This window comes from Pan paniscus, chromosome 12 (assembly GCF_029289425.2).
Source record: "Pan paniscus chromosome 12, NHGRI_mPanPan1-v2.0_pri, whole genome shotgun sequence".
Taxonomy (NCBI): Eukaryota; Metazoa; Chordata; class Mammalia; order Primates; family Hominidae; genus Pan; species Pan paniscus.
Genome location: NC_073261.2, coordinates 124,955,315 through 124,982,424, shown reverse-complemented (window position 1 = coordinate 124,982,424; position 27,110 = coordinate 124,955,315). Strand labels below are relative to the sequence as shown.

Genomic DNA, 27,110 nt, shown 5'->3' with positions numbered 1-27,110 from the left:
TTCTTTGGACTCAGCAGATGTGAAGCAGGGAAATTGTGTAATGTGTTTTGCTTCTTAGAATGATCATGTGGGCAGCAGAGCGGAGAGTGGTTGGGAGCACAAGGTTCAGAGAGGCAAGAGGACACGAGGCAGTGGTCGGAAAGACAGGTGAGCACATTCTGCAGCTGGACAGAAAAGGTGGCATTCACTGAAATGAACGTGGGTTTGGAGGAGCAATATGAAGACTATGACGTAATTTAAAACGTGCAGGGATGGATTTCTATGCCCCGGAGTGGGTGTGCAAGAACTGACCTCTGCCGTTATTTTCTATAAGCCAACAACACCCTCTGCATGAGCGGAAACCCGCTTCAATCCCTGTAGATCCTGTCCCCACGTTCAATCAGGGTCATGTCAGGCGCCTGGGATGGAAGCCAGCATAAGGAGTCAGGGAGAGGGTTCCTCCCCACCCACCCGACGCAGGACGCTCTCAGCTGCCCCCGGGCCTTCGCTTCGGGCCTCCAGGGTTCTCTCTGCTCCCTGGACAGTCCCTCTCATTTCCCACCCAGATGCTCACATTTCTTCTAGGCCAGCCTGCTCCTCGCTTGGCCCTCTGCCTCTTCTGCCTTGTACCTTCTCCTAAAGTGCTCTAAATTCTCATAAGGATCTAGGCTTTTGGAAAATCACAGGCAAGCGAAAAAAAAAAAAAAAAAAAGCAGGACTCCTGAGCTTTGGGCCAGCTGTTTTCTCCCCTTTGGTGCTGAAGTGGAATCGGCCACCTGCTTACAAGGACAGCTGAGAGGGGAAAGGGGAGGAGCAGGAACATGCGTGAAACCGACAGAACAGAGGGGATGATGACCATGAGAATAACGGATTATTTACTGGGCATTGCACTAAGTATCCCACAACCGTGTCATTGAATCTGAAAATAATCCTAGACTAGAAATCATTATCTTTACTTTACAGACAACATAACCAAAGTTCAGAGAGGCTAATCAGCTTTCCGAGAGTCACACAGCAAATGGAGGCTGTGTGGAGTCTACCCAGCTGAGCACCTGCCCCGTGCTGTCGGGTCATGCTGCCCTGTCCAGGTCACTCTGGGAGGTCAGCCCACCAGGCCCAGGTTCAAGGCCCTTCCCCGCTCCTCCCCCGGGGTCTCCAGTGTGCTGGAATCTCCATCTTCTCACCATAACCTCACCCCATCCCTGGATTCTTCCCGAGGGCAACTCATGGGTGATATCGGTACAAAAAATGTCACCAGAAGGAATTAAGAAAAAACTTAGAGCAAGATTGTAAGGAAGAAAGTGAACTTCCCACACCAAACCCCAGTACTACTGAACTTAGCACCATCTGCTAAGTTCCCATCAAAACAGATTCCACAGGTCCCGTCTGCTGGGGTGAGCTGGGGAGACCCCTGCGCCGTCCAGAGAGCGGAGGTGCCGCTCCTCCCCTGGCTCAGTGTGGTGACGCCTCCCAAGTCACAGGAGCAGACGGGGTCATCGGCACACCTGGGAGCACCCTCGGCCTTGGTTGCCTGTGCCTGGGTTCGCTGGATTTTCCACCAAATCAGCCAGGCTGGGGCTGCCATTGTACCTGTGCCTTCTGCGCACAGATGCTGCCTGACACGGTGCCCGACTCTCCAAGGCGTCAGGTAGAGAGAACGTAACAGACGCGAGTGTGGGGTTGTTTTGATGGTCTGAATCAGCTACCACACCTACTAACTTAGACCCCCTTAGGAATCAAATGTACTCGTTCTTTGTATTTTCACTGTCAGGAAAATACATTGTAACTAGATTGGACAACAGGGTCGTCCAACCTGTTCAAATTGTCGATAGAGGGTGTTACAACAGCTGTCGTTCTGCCCAAGCTCTCAGTTAGTGAGCCCCCATGCCAGGGCGGAGCATCCAACAAGGACACTGCAGGTCCTGAATGTGCAAACACGCAGAGGATCCCCCCGCCGATCCCCATCCCAAAGACGGGGTCCTCCGTGGGCCCCGGGGGCTAAGCAGGGATGGCCGTGACAGGAAAGGCTGCACGTGCCCACAGAACTTTCTGATGAGGGAGTGAGCCCCAGACCTCTTGTCCAACAACGACATCTTCTTAGACGCCAGTCAGGAACCTAAACACACACACACACACACACACACACACACAGAGCTATATAGCCATACACACACACAAAAAAAAACATAGACACAGACACCCACACAAAACACAGACACACACACACACACACACAGAGCTATACAGCCATACACACACACACACACAAAAACACAGACACCCACACAAAACACAGACACACACACACACCCCTACACACAGACACACACATACACAGACACATACGTATATAACCCACACACAAAGCATACACAACCTACACACATACAAACACACAAAGACATACACACACAACCTACATACACACAAACACACAAACACACATACCAACATACACAACCTACACACACATAGGCATACAAACACACACGCATATACACAACTATACACATATAATCTACACAGACACACACATATACACACCTACGCATACATATACAACCTACACGCAGATATACACCAATATACACAGACACACACAAAAAAAACCAGACACACATATATACATATACACATCTACACACATATACAACCTACACACAAAGACATACACACACAATAGACATAGACACACACATGAACACACAAAGATACATATACACACCTACACACACAACCTAGAAAGACACACATACAGATACACAGACATACACAAAAACACACAAAGACACAGACACACACAGACACATATACAACATATACACAGACACACACACATACAGACACAGATACATATACACACCTACACATACATATACAACCTACACACACACTGACATAAAAACTCACAAATACACACCTACACACACAAAGACACATATACAACCTATACACACACAGATACACAGAGATACAAACACACACAGTCACACGCGCACTTATACACACCTACACACACACAACAAACACACAGACACAAAGATACACAGACATACGCACAAACTCACAGACACAAAGATACACAGACATACGCACAAACTCACATACACACACAGACACACACAAAGACACATACATACACCTACACGCACACAAACACACACAGAGACACAAAGACACAAAGACCCAGATACGCACACTTATGCACAGACACACACACAGATACACAGACAGCAGGTACATACTTAACACGCAGGCACAGAGACACACAGACCCATAGACACACAGATACACATTTTTTAAAATCCTTGTGCCTTGTTAACTCTCTGAGACTTTACGTGGACACTATTCCACAGGGTCTGACGGAGTCACCGATATTGACACATCTCAGCTGAGAAAGGGCGAATGGACTCCTGGGCCTGCGTCTGGTACCCCCCTGGCAGACAGGACGGCTGGAAAGTGGAGGTGGATAAATGATTTTGTTTGTTCGTTTCTTCCACAAACACAGGCTGGCCACTTCCCGTGTGACAGGGACTCTGCATGGGCCTAAGATCAAAACATCACGAGAGGCAGCGTCTGCTTCCAGGAATTGCATAGGAAGTGAGGCAGAGAAGTCATTTCCCGGCGCCTGGAAGCCACTGCCCCGCACAGGACAGCAGGTGGGGAGAGGCGGCCTCCTGGCATGGAAAACGGTGAGGAAAGCTGTCTGAGAGCGGCCTCTGCGCGCCGGGCAGGAGGCAGTGCTGACGTCGCAGGCAGCCTGTGGCCCTGACATGGGGACAAATAGCTCCCCCAGCCTGAACGACTTCAGCATCACCCATGTGTGGAAGAGCTGTTCAACGGTCGCCACCGCAGATAATTCAATTCAGCTTAGCAGAGTCTGTCTCTTTAAGAAAGTGAAGAAGAGGACAATAGAATTTTTAAAAGTGACAACAGGCAAAATCTAGATTATGTGGGAAATACGCTTGAAAGCGGCACCTCCTTTAAAGTGATGCTGGATGCCCAAGATTATTTCTGGGCATTGATTCATTAGACAGGCAACAAACGCCATCTGAGCAGCTGCCACCAGCCAGGCACTGCCCTGGGCCGGAAGCTGCAGCATGTCCATCTGTCCATCCTCGGGAAGCCTCTTAGCCCCACATCTAAACACGGGGCACGACCCGGCCAAATCACCAAAACCCAGTCTGCGGACCGCTCACATTTCCCCGTGGTGTCTCAGGATGAGGTAATATGGGGGCAGCACTGGGGGAAAGTCCCCAGACAGCAGCCGACGCCAATCCACATTTCCCGCAGCGACAAGCAAGAAAAAGAGAAAGGAATTCCTGTCTGGCCACGGCTCTGCCTCATCCTCTGAGCATCAGCTTCTCCATCTGTAAACTGGGGCAGTCTGCTCCGCCTGCCTGTCTCTGGGAGGATGTGTGGGAGGGGACGGCCGAGGGGCTCCGTGGAACGAAGGGCCTTCCTACAGCCATCCTGCACTCAAGGTTTGCCCGGCTCACAGAAGGACCTGGCCGACCACCACAGAGCTACCTGCAGACGCGGGTTCGAAGGAAGGCCTGGGTGATCCTGAGTCTAACTGTGCAGCTCTCCTTGCTCATCTGCCCACACTCCAGAGCGTGCTGAGTCCAGAGGACCCTGCGCCGAGTTCTGTTCAGCTCCCTTTCTCATGTGTTCACTCGCACTCCATTAAAACAGGGAACAACCCCTCCGCGGACCCCAAATTTCCCCCTCTGGGATTTTAAAGTACATGACGGGTAAGAGCTTGCACCAATTAATACAACAGCCCACAAAATGCCAAGGGAGGGTCCAGCCGCCTTCATGGACTGAGCACTTTGTACACAATACACGTTGTACCCAGTCCTGGGCTACCAAGGAGTGCTTCTGACCAAATGTGGTGGGGCACTCAGGGAAGGCTGAGGCTGGAAAGGGGGGCGGAGGTACACCTGAGTGTAAAGGACCTGAGAGGGAGGCACACCTGAGTGGGAGGTCCACGTGGGTGAGAGGTTCATCTCGGTGGGAGGTCCACCTGGAGGGAGGTCCTGACAGGAGGAAGGGCATCTGGGTGGAGGCAGGGGCAATCACAGGAAACCAGCCTGGGGAGGGGGCAGAGTCCGGTCGTGTGGGACGTGGCAGGAGGTGCAGATGCTGGGCTATATTCTGCAGAGCAGGAATGGGAGACGTGTGTGCACAGGGGATGGAAAACCCCACTGAAATGATCTTAAGTAAAAAGGGAAATGAGTCTGTTGGCTCATATAATGCAAAGCTCCTGGGGAGGCTCGAAATGACAGCTGGGTCCAGATGTTCAAAGTGTGTCTGTAGGTCCCAGACTCTCTTCCTTTCTCCCTCGCTCCTCTCTCTGAAGTTTGCCATCTCCTTCCCATCTCTAGCCCCACATCTGCACCAGCTTCTCCCCTCCACCTTTCTGCTCCTTCCGGCTCTCTTTCCTACCCTCATCCTCATGGCCTTCACCTTCCACACAAGACCCCCTCCACACGTTGGCTCCCAGCAGATCCACATGCACGTTAACCTGAGTGTTGGCTGTCCCAGTAGACAGGGGTCTTCTGCTTCCTAAGACTTCCCCAAAAAATCCTGGATAAAAACTTGAACCACCTTTGGTGATGTGCTCTTCCTGGAGGCATAGCAGGGGCGAACATCCCCACCATAGCAACCTGGACTGAGAATAGGGGAAGACTGAAGTGTAGCTGCCAGGACACAGCCTGGTGGAACTGGGCACCCCGGCTCCAGGAGGACTCAGGCCAGGCATTCTTCGCAGAGATCCAGGTGGTAGAGGGCAGGGAGGGAAACCAAGGCATATCAGAAGGAACCCCAAGGAGGGCAGAGCAAGTCCGAGAATGCTCACAGCAGGCAGAGACTTTTCCCAGAGAGGAAATGAAGGAAATTTTGGGGAGAGAGGCCCTTGGGGTTGACCATGAAGGACAGGAAAGATGAGGATGGGCTCTGAGGTCACCCCAGCCACCAAAAGCAACAGAAAAGACCCCTGTGGCCTCACATCCTGTGCCCACAACAGCAGGGTTCTCTCAACCCACGGAAGTTCCCTGTGGACCAATCCAGATGCAGGTGCAGTGTGTAGGAGTCTGGGCAGGCAGAGAGGAAGGGAGCAGTGAGAATGCACCAGAGCTGCTTGGCCAGTCTTCTGGTTTGTCCAGGGACTGAGTGTTGCTGATAGTTGAGGCCACATTCATTTTTGAGATCTGCAGATATTAGATGTTATTGATTTCTAAGTGCAATAAAGTTGAGTAGCACTGATCTAAAATACTTCCCCTCAGTCTGGTAGAAATACAGCCATTAGGGTTTGATTTAGAACCATCATTAGGAAGAATAATCAGAACACCAAGATCCTTTCTTTCCCAGCACAAGCAGGCTCTCGGCCGTCGGGCATGTCATAATCTTGGAAGGTAAAACCCAAGCCCATGGGCACGAACAAGAACTTCTGGGGAATTTTAACAGGAAACATTCTCCCTCCCTGCCTCCACCCTTGGAGACACCACTTCTGCACGGTGGTGCTTTTCAGCTGGGGAAGGTGAGTCAAGAGTTTGACTCATTGAATGATTCTTATCCTTCCCTAGTTTATGTCCGATAATGGAGAGGGGATGATTAGTAACACAGATGCAAAAGCAGCCCTGCCTTGAACCACTTCTCAGAGACAAGTTCAGGCCAACTCTGCTCTGAACACAGATCCAGTTCCATCTCCACTCGGAATACAGATTCCCAGTCCAGGTAAAGGGCACTCATCATCTTCTCACCATTGCCTTCGTAGAAAGCACTTGCAAATGCACCTGCCACAGCTTCCAGCCTCGCACCTGCCCTTCCTCTCCTTCCGCAGGATGACACCCATCCCCTGGGCGAATGCCCCATGTGCCCTGGAAAACCACATGTGCAGTTGTTGGGTGCAGTGTCACATGGATGCTGATTGGATCACGGGAATTGGCAGTACTTGAAGATCATCTAGGTCTTAATTTTTTTTCTAGTTATTTTATCAATTGCCGAGAGAGGAGTATTAAAGTCTTCTGCTTTGTGAAAAAGTCTATTTCTCCCTTTAATTCATGTAATCATAATTACACACTGGTAACTTATGCCTTCCTGATAATTTTTCCTTTTATTACTATGAAATTTCCTTCTTTGTCTCTGGTAATATTATTTGTATTCAGTCTGTTTTATCTGGTATTAACATAGCCATCCAGTCTTCTGTGCTCCATGTTTCCATGGTATGATTTTTGCCATCTATTGAACTTCTACCTATGTGTATCTTTAATTTTAAAGCATGACTCTTGAAAACAATACTGGGGTTGTTTTTATTCGCTCAGTCTCCTTTTAAATTATTTTTAAGATACAATGTATAATTATTAATTAATATGTCATCATGGATACAATTTGGTTTAAAATTACCATTTTTTTCTGTGTGTTTGTTCTGCTTTTGTTCCTCTGTCTTTCAGATTAAATCTTTTTAGTATCCCATCTAAATTTATATTGCATTTTGCTGTATCTCTTTGAATCATTCTTTTAACAGCTGCTCTAATTATTGCAATAGACACATGTCATCTTTCACAGTTGGCTTGGAATTAATCGGACACCACTTCCTGTAGAGTGTGGAAAACCTGCAGCTGCACAGTCCTCCTCAGTGACCCTCCTGTCATGGATGTCAGGTGTTTTACATCTGTTTATATTGAAAACCATGCCAAACAGTATAAATGTTCCTTTCCACGCTCACAAATTTTAAATAACTAAGAGAAAAAGAAGTAGTCTTTTATATTTGTTCTGATATTTACTGTTTCCACTTCTCTTTCCTCATTCCTAAATATCCAAGTTTGCCCTGGCACTCTTTCCACTCATGCTGAACAAGTTCCATATGAAGCCTTTCACTAGGCCAGGTCTGTTAGTGACAAATTCTCTGTATTTTGCTTCATCTGGAACTAAATGTATTTTGCCTTCGTCAGATGGATTTTGTTGTTGTTGTTGACAGTCTCCTAACACTTTCAAGCTGCACCTTCATGTGCCGGTTTCTAGAGAGAAATCCAGTCACTCAAATCATACCTCCACTAAATGTAATTGTGCTTTCAGTTTTAACGCGAAGTGTGGAACAGATGGAAACCTGCTTTCTTTGAATTTTAAATTATATGCTTACTGGCTAAGAAACACAGTAAAAGTAGCTATTTTTTTTTGTAACCTGTGAATGTCAGAGAGACGGAGGAAGTGGTTCTTTCCTAACGTTGCTCAGCTGTGCCTGCTGAGGCTCGCCAGAGTGCCTTATTTACTGATGCTCCAGACCACGCCCATCTGCTACAGCCACCCTGTCCCCAAAGCACAGGACATCCGCTGGCCCCTCCAGTGCAGCCCGCCACAGCTGGGCCACCACAACTGGACACCCACTGGCCCCATATAATGCAGCCTGCCACAGCTGGGCCATCACAACTGGACACCTGCTGGCCCCTATAATGCAGCCTGCCACAGCTGAGCCACCACAACTGGACACCCACTGGCCCCATATAATGCAGCCCGCCATAGCTGAGCCGCCACAGCTGGACACCCGCCGGCCCCTGCAGTGCAGCCTGTCACAGCCGAGCCACCACAGCTGGACACCCGCTGGCCCCTGCAGTGCAGCCGCCACTGAGCATCACAACCGCAGTTGTCCACCGAGATCCAAACCCCGCATGGTCCTACCTGAGGCTTCAAGTCACGCTTCTTCACTCAGCCAAAGGTCTGTGCACGCGTCGTTCTGGCCCCCAGATTCTGCTCCTTGAGATATGTGGCTGTTCCTCAACACTGGGGGAAGTTAAAGCCTGAGTTCAAAACCCATCGAGGCAGAAGCTCAGAAGTCACACGAATGAAGATCGAAATGTAATATTATTACCAACAATTGATAGCGAAGAAAATGGCTTCTTCCTGGTTGCCTGGTGAGTGTGTTAGAATTCCCTTCCTCCACCCTGCGTCCCTCAGTCTAGATCCTGGGACAGTCCACCTGAAGGGCAGCTTGCGTCCACAGAGGTGACCTGTATTCATGATATTTGCCTCCTACCATCCAGAGAGGAGAAACAGAGACGGAACTCTTCTCTGATGAACCCCACCGAATGAGCAGGGTCCCCAGCTGCCTCCTGTTACTGGGGAGGGGGAAGGATGAGGCCCAGTGCCCACCGAATGAGCAGGATGCCCCAGCTGCCTCCTGTTACTGGGGACGAGGAAGGATGAGGCCAGGAGCCCATCGAATGAGCAGGGTGCCCCAGCTGCCTCCTGTTACTGGGGACAAGGAAGGATGAGGCCAGGAGCCCACCGAATGAGCAGGGTGCCCAAGCTGCCTCCTGTTACTAGAGAGGAGGTAGGATGAGGCCAGGAGCCCACCAAATGAGCAGGGTGCCCCAGATGCCTCCTCTTACTGGGGAGGAGGAAGGATGAGGCCAGGAGCCCACCGAATGAGCAGGGTGCCCCAGATGCCTCCTGTTACTGGGAAGGAAGAAAGATGAGGCCAGGAGCCCACCGAATGAGCAGGGTCCCCAGCTGCCTCCTGTTACTGGGGACGAGGAAGGATGAGGCCAGGAGCCCACCGAATGAGCAGGATGCCCCAGCTGCCTCCTGTTACTGGGAAGGAAGAAAGATGAGGCCAGGAGCCCACCGAATGAGCAGGGTCCCCAGCTGCCTCCTGTTACTGGAGAGGAGGAAGGATGAGGCCAGGAGCCCACCGAATGAGCAGGGTCCCCAGCTGCCTCCTGTTCCTGGGGAGGGGGAAAGATGAGGCCAGGAGTGACTCGGGAAGATGGCTTTTCAGAAACCAAAGCATGGCGGCATGCTGTGCCCAAGGTGACTTGCCTCTTGTCTTTGGGATAAAGTAGAATCAGCACCTCGCCTATGGCCCAGTCTCCCCTGACTGGCTGCTCTCTCAGGTGGTGGCTGAGGGTTCCCAGTGCTCCAGCACCTCCTCACCCATTCCCCACGGACCTGCGGCCCAGCATTCCTCTCCCTTCCCACTTCTCCTCCTCTAAAGGCCATCCTCACCCTCCCCACCTTCCTCTGCACCAACGCCCCCGCTCGCCCCTCGCTGTGGCCCACGGGCTCAGTCCTCTCCACGCTTCTCACTGCATTGCCTGGTCTTGAGCTTCATCTTTCCCACCATTAATACCTCCAGTGCAAGGCTGCGACACAGATCCTCTCCTTGAGTAATTCTAGTCGGGCTCCTCTGAACTCTTCTCTCAACAGGGTCCTGATTTGGGGGCTTTTGTGTTCTTTTATGCAGTGTCCAACTTTATCAAAAATCCCACTAAATCATTTTAAGTGGAACCCCGTGCCCTTGCTGCCTGGTTATCCTTGATATCCGACCAGTTCCTCATCCTCCCGTTGTCCTGGCCTGGCTTCTGTGGGACCCTGTTCAGTGGCTTACCCTGATACTTCCTCTCCCAATTTTCCACCCACTGACCACCCTCTGCTCCTGGCTGTAAAACCCCACATGTCCTTGTTGTATTTGGAGTTGACCCTGATCTCTCCCCACTGCAAACCCCATTGTCATGGTCCCCGCACCTATCGCAGTGCCCCTCACAGTCCCGTGAATATAGCCTGCCTTCCTATTTTTAAACAAGTTTCAGGATAACCTTTTTCATCAACATTTGACAAAGAATCAATGTTCAGTAAGTATGTGCTGAGTGTCCAGTTACCAGTCTCCTTCCTACGGGCATCTCAGGGCAGACCACTGAGGAAAGAGGCTCAGGAGAGGCAGTGATGAGGGGAGGAGATTGGAAGGGGTGGTTTCAGGGTGGAACCCAGGCAAGGTGCTGGGCCCTGACTGGGGTGGGAGGACACAAGGAGACTGAGGAGGACAAGGAGTGAACAGCCTCCATTTTACAAAAGTCTTGGAGGCCAGAGCCCCTTCCAGAGGACAAAAAGATTCTGTTTTCATCCGCAAGGAATTCTGGTTTAGGGCTTCCTCCCATGTTTAAAGAGGCTGGCCAAATCCCCCACTCAGGGTATCATTTCTGTGGGTGATTTAATTGGGTGATGTGCAGAAAGAGACGTAGTTATTCTTGCAGTTTCCATGCAGAAAAAGACACCACTCCCACACCAGCAGAGCTTCGTCCACGCCGGTCAGAGCGTTTCTTTTATGATGTGTCCACAAGGCTGCCCACGGCAGCGTACCCGACCTCGCCTCCTCCTGCTCTGTGTCCTTCTGAGGTGTCACAGGCATGGAACACACCACAGCCCATTCACTTGGGAGGCAACAACCACGTTACCTGAGAGCTTGGGGGAAAATTACCAACAAAGAAACGCAACAAGGAGCTATGGGATCCATTTATCTATTAAAAAAAGATTCAAAACAGCAACAATGATCATTGCTTGAGATGAAATTTTCTAACCTGTGCTTACCAGAATTAAAAACTATCTATATTGTAATCCACAATCAGAGAAAAGAAAACCTAAAACAAAAAAATCTATTATCTGATTGCAGGTGCCTTTTTGCAGTAAGGGAAACGTGGGTCACTCCGAGAGCATTCCCTCTCACGGGGCCAGAGCTGCGGCTTCTTGAGGACTCCCTCCTGGAAGACAGCGCTTTGGTTATAGAAATGCCTTCACATTTCACATGGTGACTTTAGCCCTCCCCACACTGTTTGTGAGGCCCAGGGCTTCCCCATCCTCATCTCTCAATAGGGCAGAGACCCTGCGGGCCTGAGACAGTCATGGGGTGGAGGGAGCTGGGCCCAAATCCAGAAGCACTGGCCCTGAACCTACCCTTCCCACTTTCCTATACTCAGCCTCAAGTTAGCAAAACCGCACCCACATGTCCTGCTGGGAGAGGGAGGGACAGCTGGTCTCCCTAAGTCATCTGCTCTTATAAGAGAGAAAGACAAAAAGAGAGAGGGAGAGAGACAGACAGACAGAGTTCAGTAATTACTCATGCCTGTGAGCCAATATCACCCAATGAACAGAACAATCCCTACACAAAATCTTAGTGGATCATGAACTCCCAGGAGATGTTTTGGTAATTCAGAAGTGAACAATGAAAACCAAGTTCTGACCGAGTTTTAAAATTGTTGGCTGGAAATTTCTAAGGAGAGCTAGCACACTGGGTGGAGTCACTGCCTAGCCTTCTCCCACTGGGGGTGTGGGGACCTTGTGCCCAAGCCGGGGCTCTGGGTTCCTGGGACAGAAAGGCGGGACCCACAGCCCATGCAGCCATGCACACACAATGGCTCGCTTCAAATACAAGTTGCCAAAAGGAATTTTGGCTTTGTCTATGGGAACAATTACAAGTTTTAAAAACCGCATTTTCCCTCTGGATATGTTGTAAAATGTCAACTTCCATGAGTCTTTTACAAGAGGCATAGGCCTTTAGTATTAAGGCTATTGAATTTATCTCATCTTTAATAAAAGAAGAATTTGTTTTTGAAATTTAACAAGAATATAAATATCTTAATTATTATGTTAATTACTCTTGAAGGAATCGTAAACAAACAAAGAATGCGAAGCCTTCTACTCCTCAATTAAGTGTGACATTGATTGAAATGCAATGTGAATGTTCTCACAATATAACAAATTACTTCAATCTGGATTTAACCATGCGTCTCAGCTGCGATTATTGTTGCCCCCGCTGAGGGCGGAAAGGGGATGTGTTGGTAGGGTAGGGGAGAGGATGGAGAGAGCAAGAGAAAAAGAGACAGAGCGAGTCAGGCTCGCTGCCATTATGAACTGCCATCAAGTTCAGGAAATCCGCTCACACATGAATGGCCCCACATGCAAATCAACCTGGGTTTTCCTCCAGGGCTGAGTTGTTTGGTTCTGTGACCTTGAGCAAGTCAGTTCCACTCTCTAAGTGGCACATCTTTATTGTGGAATAACAAATTTGGAAGGGGAGGGAGTGGGGCTCTACTTCCAAAATCCTTCGTTCTGGAATGGCCTGGCCTGAGAGGGGAGTGGGCCGAGGAGGGGTGTGAACCCAGGTTGCTGGGAGAGGTGAGGGGAGCAAGTGCTCCAGGAGGAGCCTCTGAGGGGAGGGCAAGGTGGGGTGGGGGAGGGCCCTTCAGGGAAGCGGCCAGCGTGCAGAGTGCTGGGGTCTGGAGCAGGAGATAGACAGTGGGGTCTCCCTCGGCACAGTTATGGAAGCCTGTGCTGCCCCTCCCCCCCCTTCTCTCATCATCAATGTTCTTCAAACTTTTACATCACCCAAAGGGCTCTACTGAAACACACATTGCTGGGCCCCAGCTTGGTAGGACAGGAGTAGGCATGAAGAAATTTGCATTTACAATCCCATTTTTAATAGCTACAAAAACAGTAAAATACCTAGGAACACAGATAACCAGGGAGGTGAACGATCTCTGCAAGGAAAACTACAAAACACTGCTGAAAGAAATCAAAGATGATACCAAAAAATGGAAAAACATCCCATGCTCATGGATTGGAAGAATCAATATCATTGAAATGGCCATACTGTCCAAAGCAATTTATAGATTAAGTGCAATTCCTCTCAAACTACCAATGACATTATTTTCACAGAATTAGAAAAAGCTATTCTAAAATTCACATGGAACCAAAAAAGAGCCCGAATAGCCAAAGCAATCTTAAGCAAAAAGAAGAAAGCCAGAGACCTCACATTACCAAACTTCACACTGTACTACAAAACCACAGCAACCAAAACTGCATGGTATAGGTAGAAAAAAGACACATAGACCAATGAAACACAAAAGATAACCCACAAATAAAGCCACACATCCCATCTTCAACAAAGCTGACAAAAACAACAAATGGAGAAAAGGCCCTTAATTCAATAAATAGTGCTGGAATAACTGGCCAGCCATACACAGAAGATTGAAACTGGACCCTTCCCTTTCACCATATTCAAAAATCAACTCAAGATGGATTTCAAAGACTTCAGCATAAGGCCTCAAACTATAAAAATCCTAGAAGAAAACCTAGGAAATGCTCTTCTCTATATGAGTCTTGGCAAAAAACTTATGGCTAAGTCCTCAAAAGCAATTACTACAAAAACAAAATTGACAAATGAGACCTAATGAAGCTAAAGAGCTTCTATACAGCTAGAAAAACTATCAACAGAGTAAACAGACAACCTGCAGAATGGGAGAAGATACTCACAAACTATGCATCCAACAGAGGTCTAATATCCAGTATCTATAAGGAGCTTAAATCCACAAGCAAAAGACAAACAACCCCCATTAAAAAGTGGGCAAAGGACATGAATGGACACTTCTCAGAAGAAGAAATACAAGCAGCCAACACATATATGAAAAAATGCTCAGCATCACTAATCATCGCAGAAATGGAAATCAAAACCGCAGGCAGACACCATTTCACAGCAGTCAGAATGGCTTTTACCAAAAAGTCAAAAAGTAGCAGATGTTGGTGAGGATGCAGAGAAAAGGATACACTTATACACTGTTGTCGGGAATGGAAATTGGTCCAGCCACTGTGGGAAGCAGTTTGGAGATTTCTCAGAGAACTCTGAGTTGAACTACCATTCAACCCAGCAATCCCATTCCTGGGTATATGCCCAAAGGAAAACAAATCATTCTACCAAGAGGACACATGCACCCATATGTTCTGCAGCACAGTTCACAATGGCAAAGATGTGGATCAACCCAGGTGCCCATCACTGGTGGATTAGATAAACAAAATGTGGTACATACACACCATGGAATACTATGCAGCCATAAAACAAAACAAAATTATGTCCTTTGCAGCAACATGGATGGAGCTGCAAGCCATTGTAGTAAGTAAATTAACAAAGGAACAGAAAATCAAATACCACATGTTCTCACTTATAAGTGGGAGTCAACGCTGGACACTCACAGACACGGTGAAAGGAAAATAGATCCAGGGACCCCCAAATCACTTAGCTAAAGGGAGAAGGGAGAAGCCAAACCGAGAACTGCTTAGGACCAACCTGCCTCCCGTTCTATTCAAAGTCACTCCTCTGCTCACTGAGATAAATGCACATCTGATTGCCTCCTTTGGAGAGGCTCATCAGAAACTCAAAAGGAGGCAACCATTTGTCTCTTACCTACCTATGACCTGGAAGCCCCCGTCCGCTTCGAGTCTTCCTGCCTTTGCTTCGAGTTGTCCCGCCTTTCCAGACCGAACCAATGTTCATCCTACATGTGTTGATTGATGTCTCATGTCTCCCTAGAATGTATAAAACCAAACGGTGCTCTCACCACCTTGGACACCTGTCATCAGGACCTCCTGAGGCTGTGTCACAGGTGCGCGTCCTCAACATTGGCAAAATAAATTTTCTAAATTAACTGAGGCCTGGCTCAAATTTTCCATGTTCACAACACAAAGAAGGGAACAATAGACAAGATTAGCAGATGATTTCAAAATGGTCATCTTTCAGTAACTTCAGTAATTCAGGCTGGAGAGACAGGTTAGAGAGGGATCCTCAGCCAGAGTGGTTGGCTGCACAGAACGGATGGTGTGCCTTCCTGCAGGGTGGCTCCACCCCACACTTTCCCTCTGCCCTGGCCGCAATCAGGTGTGGCCCGAAAGGCAGCCCTAGAGACTGCAGCATGGAGAGTAGTGAGAGCTCTCGCTGGCCCAGACTCCTTCTAGAGGAGTCACTGGAGCTGGCTGGAGTTGGCCCCTGTGCCGCCCTGGGGCGAGGTCACTGCAGAGATGCTCCCCAGGCACCCGTCTCCCCAGGTGTCTTCTTCCCCTGCCCCTTCAGGCCCCATAGCCGCCTGTTGTTGACCCAGAGAGTGCACCAGCCCTCGGCTGGGTTCCCTACTTCCTGCTCTGTGGATTGTCCTGACACTGTCCTCCAGCCACGCAGCCCCAGGGCGCTTTTGTCTCTCCTGGGATCCTGGCTGAGACCAGTTTCTTAGGGCTCCCTGCAGACCGAAGTAGGGTGGAAGCACCTGTCCTGTTGCAGGTTAGGAAGCTGCCAAGCAGAAACCCAGCATCCTTGCTGAACCTGGGGTGCTGCTGGCTGATCTGGAATCCCCCAAACTACCCGGGCCTCAGAATCACCTGGGGAGGTTGCTTCAAATGCATATGCTGGAGTCCCTCCCAAAATCAGAGTCAGAATGTCCCGAGATGGCACTCAGGAGCATGGGCCTTGCTGCCGCCATCCTCTCCTCCCCCTTGGTTATTTGGGAGCCTGGATCTGCCTTCGCTGAGCACACAAGGAATCACTGTGTGCCCTGTGACTGGGACGTGCCCTGTGACTGGGACATGCCCTGTGACTGGGAACAAGGTCACTGCTGTAGGAGGTTCACTGCTGTCTCCCTAGCTCCCAGCACCTCTGTAATCCTGCACGGTGTGGGCGCAATGCGGCCCAGGTCCCTGTCACCCACTGCTGTGCACCAGTGATGCTGCCGTCAGAAACGGCCCCACTTGGGCACAGAGACGGCTGGAAACCCTGAACTCAACAGTTAGGTTTGAGGGAAAAAAAAAAAAAAGAACAGTTGAAATCTTCCAGTTGATCTTCCTCACTTTGAAGAACTTTGAACTTCTGATAAGAAGGCAGCCTGAGATCAACGACAACGGATCCATCGATTGGTCACGGTTCAGTTCTGTCCCTGACTTCTGTGTCCTTGGAGGACCAGGGCCTGGTTCAGTCTGTTCCCACTGGGAAACCTTCTTGCTGTGCAGTGAGCACCAGGCTGGCGGGTGGAGACCCTGGCCCTCGTCTGCACCCACCTAGGGGCAGAGACACAAGGCCCCCTGCTGCTGGCAGCCTGGGCTTCTCACGGGTGGTGGCTGCTCACGGGGCTGCGGGTCACTCCTGTCCTCATGCCCAAAGCAGCCCTACCCCCAGGCCAGGCATCCTTAGTCTGGCAGAGTCACTCCCAAGGAGGCAACATTAGCTCCTGGGTGGACAAAAATTCTTGGCCATTGCAATATTTGTGATTCTTGGGAGGGTCAACACATGAACAGGTTTATAGTTCCTGTGTGGGGTCAGAAAAGGAACATTGAAAAGAAGATCTTAATAGTAGCCTCTAATGGCTGCATTGGGACCCACAGCTAATAAAACCAAGGCCTCTAAACTAAAACTGGCCTCTTGCCCATGTAACTGGGGTTTGTTAAATATTTCACTGGCAGGTACTGGTCATAAACCTGTTTATCATAAACCTGTAGAATAAAGACAGGATGGAACCAGTCTCCCTCCAGCCCCCACTCAGCTGCATACAGGAGGGAACCAGTCTCCCTCCAGCCCGCGCTCAACTGCATACAGGAGGGAACCAGTCTCCCTCCAGCCCCCGCTCAACTGCATACAGGAGGGAACCAGTCTCCTTCCAGCCCCCACTCAACTGCATACAGGAGGGAACCAGTCTCCCTCCAGCCCCCACTCAACTGCATACAGGAGGGAGCCAGTCTCCCTGTAGCCCCCACTCAACTGCATACAGGAGGGAACCAGTCTCCCTCCAGCCTCCACTCAGCTGCATACAGGAGGGAACCAGTCTCCCTCCAGCCCCCACTCAACTGCATACAGGAGGGAGCCAGTCTCCCTGTAGCCCCCACTCAACTGCATACAGGAGGGAACCAGTCTCCCTCCAGCCCCCACTCAACTGCATACAGGAGGGAACGAGTCTCCCTCCAGCCCCCACTCAACCGCATACAGGAGGGAACGAGTCTCCCTCCAGCCCCCACTCAACCGCATACAGGAGGGAACCAGTCTCCCTCCAGCCCCCGCTCAACCGCATAGAGGAGGGAACCAGTCTCCCTATAGCCCCCACTCAACTGCATACAGGAGGGAACCAGTCTCTTTCCAGCCCCCACTCAACCGCATACAGGAGGGAACCAGTCTCCCTGTAGCCCCCACTCAACTGCATACAGGAGGGAACCAGTCTCCCTCCAGCCCCCACTCAGATGCATACAGGAGGGAACCAGTCTCCCTCCAGCCCCCGCTCAGCTGCATACAGGAGGGAACCAGTCTCCCTCCAGCTCCCGCTCAACTGCATAGAGGAGGGAACCAGTCTCCCTGTAGCCCCCACTCAACTGCATACAAGAGGGAAACAGTCTCCCTCCAGCCCCCGCTCAGCTGCATACAGGAGGGAACCAGTCTCCCTGCAGCCCCCACTCAGCTGCATACAGGAGGGAACCTGTCTCCCTCCAGCCCCTGCTCAGCTGCATACAGGAGGGAACCAGTCTCCCTCCAGATCCCGCTCAGCCACATACAGCAGGGAACCAGTCTCCCTGTAGCCCCAGCTCAGCTGCATACAGGAGGGAACCAATCTCCCTGCAGCCCCCACTCAGCTGCATACAGGAGGGAACCTGTCTCCCACCAGCCCCTGCTCAGCTGCATACAGAAGGGAACCAGTCTCCCTGCAGCCCCCACTCAACTGAGTACAGGAGGGAACCAGTCTCCCTCCAGCCCCCGCTCAGCTGCATACAGGAGGGAACCAGTCTCCCTGCAGCCCCCACTCAACTGAGTACAGGAGGGAACCAGTCTCCCTCCAGCCCCCGCTCAGCCGCATACAGGAGGGAACCAGTCTCCCTGCAGCCCCCGCTCAGCTGCATACAGGAGGGAACCAGTCTCCCTGCAGCCCCCACTCAACTGAGTACAGGAGGGAACCAGTCTCCCTCCAGCCCCCGCTCAGCCGCATACAGGAGGGAACCAGTCTCCCTCCAGCCCCCGCTCAGCTGCATACAGGAGGGAACCAGTCTCCCTGCAGCCCCCACTCAGCTGCATACAGGAGGGAACCAGTCTCCCTGCAGCCCCCACTCAGCTGCATACAGGAGGGAACCTGTCTCCCTCCAGCCCCTGCTCAGCTGCATACAGGAGGGAACCAGTCTCCCTGTAGCCCCCATTCAACTGCATACAGGAGGGAACCAGTCTCCCTGTAGCCCCCGCTCAGCTGCATACAGGAGCGAACGAGTCTCCCTCCAGCCCCCGCTCAGCTGCATACAGGAGGGAACCAGTCTCCCTGTATCCCCCGCTCAGCTGCATACAGGAGGGAACCAGTCTCCCTGCAGCCCCCACTCAGCCACATACAGGAGGGAACCAGTCTCCCTGTAGCCCCCGCTCAGCTGCATAGAGGAGGGAACCAGTCTCTCTCCAGCCCCCGCTCAGCCGAATACAGGAGGGAACCAGTCTCCCTACAGCCCCAGCTCAGCCACATACAGGAGGGAACCAGTCTCCCTCCAGACCCCACTCAACCGCATACAGGAGGGAACCACTCTCCCTCCAGCCCCCGGTCAGCCGCATACAGGAGGGAACCAGTTTCCCTGTAGCCCCCACTCAACTGCATACAGGAGGGAACCTGTCTCCCTCCAGCCCCCGCTCAGCCACATACAGGAGGTAACCTGTCTCCCTCCAGCCCCCGCTCAGCCGAATACAGGAGGGAACCAGTCTCCCTCCAGCCCCCACTCAGCTGCATACTTACCTTATCGTGTGGGCAGTGCCACCGAGCACTCATCAGAATCTCAGGAACGTCACGGCTGCTCACCGCTTGCCTCTCCCACCTTCTGGGCCAGATACATCTGCCTGTTAGAAAATGTAAGTTCACGGTGCCTCATGGAGCCTGCTTTGAGATACACTCTCAGTGGACACAGATTCTGTGTTCCTGGGCCTAAGTCCTCCAGCTTGGCTCAGAATAAATCTCACCATGATTTCCCTCAGTTCTAGCGCTTGCTGCTCAGCTTTGGGTCAACAGTGGTATTATAATTTCATTGCAGAGGTGAGGGCTTGACTAGGAACATAATGTCTAAAAATCCTCCTTAGCCGAATAATAATGAAACAATGGTAAGGAACACTCTCGGCACACAGGCCTGTGAATACTGGCAGGTGAAACTCATTGGCCATTCTTGGGCTAGAGCATGCAACAAATACACGAGAGTTGCTCACGACGTGCCAGGTGCCTCCCTTGCTGTTGGGAGTATAGCAGCGGGTGACATTCTCGACAGCTGAGAATCCTGGCGATTCCTCCTGAGGCTCCTCTCCAAGCCAGCATCCAGGTTCCAGACACTTCCCACCCAGAATGTCCAAGTCCAGCCTGATGCTTTCCATTGCAGAGCCTGGGGGCAGCTCAGGTCCTCAACACCTCACCCCCCAGTGACGTGCCATCAGCTGGAGCTGCCAGCCTGAGAACTCGGCAGTCCTTGGGTGCTTGGGAGCACAGCTCTGATATGGTTTGGCTGTGTCCCCACCCAAATCTCATCTTGAATTGTAGCTCCCATAATTCCCATGTGTTTAGGGAGGGACCCAGCAGGAGATAATTGAATCATGAGGGTGGTTTCCCCCATACTGTTCTCATGGTAGTAAATAAGTCTCATGAGATCTGATGGGTTTTTTTGTTTTTGTTTTTGTTTTTTTGAGACAGCGTCTCGCTTTGTCGCCCAGGCTAGAGTGCAGTGGCACAATCTCAGCTCACTGCAACCTCCACCTCCCAGGTTCAAGCGATTCTCCTGCCTCAGCCTCCCGAGTAGCTGGGACTACAGGCGCACACCACCATGCCCAAATAATTTTTGTATTTTTAGTAGAGACGGGGTTTCACCATATTGGTCAGGCTCGTCTCAAACTCCTGACCTTGTGATCCTCCCACCTCAGCATCCCAAAGTGCTGGGATTACAGGAGTGAGCCACTGCGCCCAGCTGATCTGATGGTTCTATAAGGGGAAACCCCCTTTGCTTGGCTCTCATTCTCTCTTGCCTGCTGCCATGTAAGACATGCCTTTCAACTTCCGCCGTGATTGTGAGGCCTCCCCAGCCACGTGGAACTGTGAGTCCATTAAACCTCTTTTTCTTTATAAATTACCCAGTCTCAGGTATGGCTTTATCAGCAGCATGAAAGTGGACCAACGCAAGCTCCAAGGACAGGTGGGAGGAGGAGGCTGTGTGGCATCCAGAAAGAGCAAAAGGTAGCTCTGCGGTCAATCAGGTCCGACGGGGTCCCTTGCTGGATTTCCATCGTTCGTGCAGTTCAGTGATTGATGTAAAATGTCCTCAACTCAAACTGTCACGGCTCCAGCAGAGAACACACCGGTAAGGCCCAGCAGTCAGACAGGATGTCGTCACACAACCAACTCGGCAATGCTGGCTGATAAAACAGCCATCTCACCCTTTCTGGGGGTTACAGACATCCGGGTCACCTTCCTCCAGTCACTCACTTCTGTCCTGATCAGTGAAGCTCCCTGAAGCACTGACATGTCACTTGGTCAAAGGTCCATTGCCGATTTGGGGCTGGAATTGTGCTAAGTCTGGGGATAAAGAGGTGAACGAGACGCTGACCAAGTCTTCAAGGAGCATCACTTACTAAAGGGGCTTTCATTATAGAACTAAAGCTTCCTTTGCACAATGATGACCGCATGTGCACCACCCAGGGTGGTCCGCAGGAAGACTCGGGTGATGCAGGATCCCAGGCAGGCGGCAGTGTGGGCCGCGGTGCACATAGCAGGCCTGTAGGTCTGCTCATCTGCTTCCTGGAGTCTCTGCTAACAAGAAAAAGATCAGTGCTGTAAGCCAGTCCCAGGCGTGATGATCTTCTCAATATTCTAGAAGGCGATGGAGGGACCCGTCTTATGTGACTGCCACTTTGGGAATCCTGCATTTTAGAAGCCTTGGCCTGAAGCCTCATTTCTGTTGACAGTGCGTAGATATCCAAATGCTCTCTTATCTTTCCCCATCAAAATCTTCTCTCCAGAAAGTGCCCTAAGAAAACAAACACATGCAATGGCTTTGACCAAATGACTGTATCATCTCCCTCAAGGAACAATGCAATGGCTGACTGTGTCATCTCCCTCAGAGGAACAATGCAATGGCTGACTGTGTCATCTCCCTCAGAGGAACAATGCAATGGCTGACTGTGTCATCTCCCTCAGAGGAACAATGCAATGGCTGACTGTGCCATCTGCCTCAGAGGAACAATGCAATGGCTGACTGCCGTCTCCCTGAAAGGAACAATGCAATGGCTGGCTGTGTCTCTCTCAGAGGAACAATGCAATGGCTGACTGTATCATCTCCCTGAGAGGAAAAATGCAATGGCTGACTGTGTCATCTCCCTCAGAGGAACAATGCAATGGCTGACTGTGTCGTCTCCCTCAGAGGAACAATATAATGCTGGCACTACTTCAGGCATCTCAGGTCAGTGAATGAGGCTGCTCTGGGATCTCGGGACATAGTGAGCCAGGGAGGGAGGTGGCGGAAGCCCCAGTGTACCAGCAAGGCACGCCCTAACCAGGGGTTGGGTGGGTGTGGATGATGCCAAATGCACAAACGCCCCACAGAAGCAAGGCTAATACACAAAGTTTAGGCCCCCATATGATGACTTGCAACTGGGCAGGTTGCATGTCGTGCAGCTTTGGGAGCTGGATCCACGTGGCAGCCATAGTATGTTCGTATATTTACGGTGAGAGTTTTCCGGCCAATGGAGGTCATGGGTCTGGAGGAGGGGGATTCGTCACAGTGAAGTCTGGGCTAGTGGAGCTGCTGCCATTCCTATCAGTGGCCTTGAGACCAACTCCCCTGTAGCTGACCCGAAGCTCCCCCTTGCCTGCAGAGTCCCCTTCTCTCCTGTCTCCTGCTGGCGTTTCATCTGACACCTTTATGCTCACAGGACACACTGCTTGCCCCAGAACTCCTCTTGGACCCCTCCTCCACATCAGGGAGTGGAAAGGACGGTGCCCTCTTCCCCTGCAGCTCTAGGGGAACCCCAACCTTGATGTGACAAAGGCTGCCTGTTGAGTGCTCCATTCAGATGCGCCCCCTCTTCAGCCCTGCCAGGGGCTTCCCCAGGCCACTCAGAAAAAAATGGTCACCTTCTTTGAGGCTATTGGACCCTGCTTAGCTGTGGAGACTCCCCTGGAGCCCTGAGGCCCTTCCACCTGGGACACGATGTCACTGTCCCCTCCAATGGCTGCCCCAGCCCTGTTCCAGGGCTCCTCACTGCCAAGAGGTTTTCTTCACTTCCATGAGGAACAAGGAGCCCCTGTTGTGTGCTCCTGGGTGGTCCCGTGCTCTCCTTGACACATTCATCACACAGCCCAACACGTCACTCGTCCATCTTCTCTTTCTCCATGCTCCTTAATGGAGCAGAACCCAGCACAGTCTCTACCTAGTCCACGTCTAGGCTGTCTAGTCTATATGCAGTCTATATCCGGTCAATATCTCATCTACATCCAGTCTACATCTAGTCTATAAGTATCTAGTCAATATCCACTCTACATCTAGTCTAATCTATATCTAGTCTATATCTAGTCTATATCCAGTCTATATCTAGTCAGTATCTCATGTAGATTCAGTCCGTCTAGTCTAATGTATCTAGTCAATATGTACTCTACATCTAGTCTATATCTAGGCCATATCTAGTGTATTTCCATCTATATCCAGTCTTCATCAAGTCAATATCTTCTCTATATTTCATCTATTAATACATGCAGTCTACATCCAATCTGTATGTATCTAATCAATATCCAATCTACACCTGGTCTATAGCTAAGCTATATAGGCTGCAAGCCTGTATAGCTATACCCAGTCTCCATCTAGTCTATAGTCCATATGTAGTCTATACATAGCCTATATTTAGCCTATATTTGGTCTGTATTGACTGTACACAGTCTCCAGCCAGTCTGTATCTAACCTGCATGGAGTCTCTGCCTATTTTATATCTACCTCAGTCACAGAGCTAGGAGCACAGAGCCGGGCTCCCGGTAGCTGAATGAACAAGTGAAGAAAGAGATGGCAAGATGAATGATCATTGCTAATCTGGACTTGCTTACAGTCTCCGCCACTGAGCTGAGGTTACTCTAGTGCCGGCTCATGCTGACAGCACGACGATGCCCCAGGCAAAGCTCTAGCTACCTCCACACACGAGACCAGGGAGGTATTTATCCACAGGGTCCATAAGACAAACAATTCTGGAGCATCCAGAAGAGCCGTTTTCCCCAGTTACCTTCACAGATGACACAGCCGTGGCCCTCGGACCCCTGAGAGGGTGGGACTTGCTCTTTCTTGGCAGGGAAGGGGTTGACCCTGCCGGGATCTGGGTGCAGAACACGGTGACTCTGCCCAACAAGCCGCTGCCGCCCCCGGCAGGTCAGACGGCTGTATCCTTTTTATTTTTTTTCTTTTTACTGACATTTATTTTGTTCAAATAAAATATACTGTTTTCTTTTTTTTTCTTTTTGTTTTGAGACGGAGTCTCCCTCTGTCACAACCTCCTCCTTGTGGGTTCAAGCGATTCTCCCACCTCAGCCTCCAGAGTAGCTGGGGCTACAGGCACAAGCCACCACGCCTGGTTAATTTTTTTTTTTTTTTTTTTTTTTTGTATTTTTGGTACAGATGGGGTTTCACCTTATTACCCAGGCTGGTCTCATACTCCTAAGCTCAGGCGATCCTCCAACCTAGGCCTCCCAAAGTGCTGGGATTACAGGCATGAGCCACCGCACCTGGCCAAAAAATTCTTATTAGGTTGACAATTTTATAGCTGAAAATTGAGTCTCAAATAAGTTACATAATTTGTCTGAGCTCAAATAGCAATTAACGGGAATGGAGCTCACCCAAATCTCACGGCTTCAGGTGTACTATTTGCAAAAAATACAAAGACTCTGTGACCATCAGGCTATAAGCAAAGATCTTCACCTCTTAAAAAGTCACGGAGCCGGGCACGGTGGCTCACGCCTGTAATCCCAGCACTTTGGGAGGCCGAGGCAGGCGGATCACCTGAGGTCAGGAGTTTGAGACCAGCCTGGTCCAAATGATGAAACCCCGTCTCTACTAAAAATACAAAAATTAGCCGGGTGTGGTGGTGGGCACCTGTAATCCCAGCTACTCAGGAGGCTGAGGCAGGAAGTCGCTTGAACCTGGGAGGCGGAGCTTGCAGTGAGCAGAGATCGCGCCACCACTGCACTCCAGCCTGGGTGACAGAGTGAGACTCCATCTCAAAAAAAAAAAGAAAAGAAAAAAAAAAGTCATGGAGCCACTACCGAAGTAGGACGGGGACAGAATCAGCCATGATTTCGAGTTAAGGTAAGGATGGTGGAGCAAAGCTCACCTGGGCTGTGCTCGTCCCCAGGACTTTACGTCTAGCAGGGAAGAGAACCGCGCTGGGGGCGGCGGGCAGAGACTCCTGGTGAGTGGTAAAGTCCGGCGCAGGCGCAGGCCTCACGGCTCACGCTGGACGCCTTCCCGGAGATTAGTCACCGTGGATCCGGCTGTGGGCAATGCGGAGCTACGGAGATATTTCAAGTAACAAGGATGAGGGGAGGAGAAGACAGGCTGAGCAAACACAAAGACAGGAAAGGTGTGTTTGGAATGCCTGGGGGAACTCAGTCACTCAGGAAGGAGGGTGCTGGGGAGGGCTGTGCGGCAGTTTCTGGAAGGCTCCCGCTGGGCCCAGGTGCACCGTCTTTTGTAACCACATTCCTGGCCTCTGCAAGGCTTGAGCTATTAGCCACTGGCCTCTAATTGCCAGATGTTCTGGGTCTGATGCGGCTGCTTCTCATCATAACTTCAGCTGCTTCTCATAACTTCGTTGCCTTTACCTTCAGGCAGTGTAGGAAGTCAGGGAAGAGGTCCAGAATCTTCTCTTTTCCCTGCTGCCCGAAAGCATGAGTGAGTCTCTGTGTTTTTCTAAAAGTAATTATGGGATGTGGGGGAGGGTCTCTGAGCCTGAGGGCTCTAGGGGCAAGGCTGTGCTCAAACGACCGGGAAAGGAGAATTCAGCTCCTAGCCTGAGCTAAGCACTTTGATAGGAACATCTCAGGTCATCTGTACAGCAGACTCACAAGGTGGACGGCGTAATTCTCTCTGGTTTACAAAGAAAAAAAAAGATTTGGAAAGGCCACGTGAGTTGGTAAAGGCCACAGAGCTAATAAATTGCAGTCATTTTATTACAAGCACTCAGGTTCCTAAAATTACACGATTTTGTCTTTCGGATGCGAAGCTTCCAATGAACTCTGCAATTCTATCCGTGTTTCGGGGCTAGCATGGAACAAATCAAAGTTTTAATTCAATGTACACGTTGTTTCTCTACATTTGGTAAAATGAAGAGAGTACCCGACTCAAGGTCAGAGGCAGTGGGTTCGAGTCTTGGGTCCAGCAGTTCCTGACTGCAGGGCATGGGAGGCAGGGCACCGAGGAGTTAGAGAGAGGCCGCCGGACACAGCCCAGCCCAGAGCTTTCCCGGCAAACTCAGGGTCCCGAGTCTCCACAGAGTGTGCGGCCACAACACGGCATCAAACATCCTGCTCCCTTCCCCTACACACCCTGAATCATAAGAAATGATGACCAGTGGTCATTCTCTGAGTTAATTTCTGGTGCAGTAATTTTTAAATAATACAAACATGAATGTTTTCCAGGAACTTCCTCTATAAACAGGTGCATACTAGTCACTCAGCCAGGCTCCATTCCTATGTCCTGATGAGTTTGCTTCTTGAGGACAAAACAACAAGAAAAGCAGTTTGCATGCTGGGAAGGATGCAGACAATTTTAAAAGCATGTGACTATAACATCATAGAGTACTTAACTTAGGGCTTTTTTTTTTTTTGAGATGGAGTCTCTCTCTGTCACCCAGGCTGGAGTGCAGTGGCACGATCTTGGCTCACTGCAAGCTCCACCTCCTGGGTTCATGCCATTCTCCTGCCTCAGCCTCCCGAGTAGCTGGGACTACAGGTGCCCGCCACCATGCCCGGCTAATTTTTTTGTATATTTAGTAGAGACAGGGTTTCACCGTGTTAGCCAGGATGGTCCACTTACGGCTTTTAATTGTGGGTTAATAATCATTAAGGAGGTATGTTTTTGATAAAACACATTGAAGATAAAATTTTTCCTATAACTTAAGATTATGCTCAAGGTCAGAAAAAAATAATAATGAAAATCTGAAGATTTCTATTCCTTCTCTTCCCCAAACCACGGTAATAGAAAAGCCACACCAATTTACTGTCCATGTCTGAACAGTCATTGCAACTGATAAAGGGGTACACCGTGTTTCCTTCCGTCCTCCGCAGCACCAAACCAGTAACCGCAAAGTGGTTCCTGAAAACTGTGGTTTCTTGGCGGTATTGTACTAGACCATAAGGGTGACATCCAGAGTTATGATGGAAAAAGGATCACTTTGTTAAGTTAGGGACACGTTCACGATATAATGGGAAGGACAATGGAGATGTTAGGCTTTCAACCTTGGCTTCTGCCCTCTGGAGTCCCCACAGTTGGAACAAAGAAACCCCAGATACTGTGATGGTGAACAC

The 27,110-nt window shown here is 50.5% G+C and overlaps 1 long non-coding RNA gene across 2 annotated transcripts in view; it reads right to left on the bottom strand.

The window, feature by feature from the left end:
• LOC117979042 (uncharacterized) overlaps nucleotides 1-21,554 on the bottom strand; it is a 77,750-nt gene extending 56,196 nt beyond the window's left edge. The window contains exons 1-3 of one of the 2 annotated variants that reach the window (XR_004669640.3): nucleotides 19,314-21,554; nucleotides 14,994-15,111; nucleotides 8,493-8,760 (exon numbers count right to left, since the gene is read on the bottom strand). This is a non-coding gene — a long non-coding RNA (uncharacterized LOC117979042). Of the gene's footprint in view, nucleotides 1-8,492; nucleotides 8,761-14,993; nucleotides 15,112-19,313 lie in introns of those variants that run through there. The other variant, XR_010109236.1, reaches the window with a different exon arrangement.
• Between the last annotated feature and the right edge of the window lie 5,556 nt (nucleotides 21,555-27,110).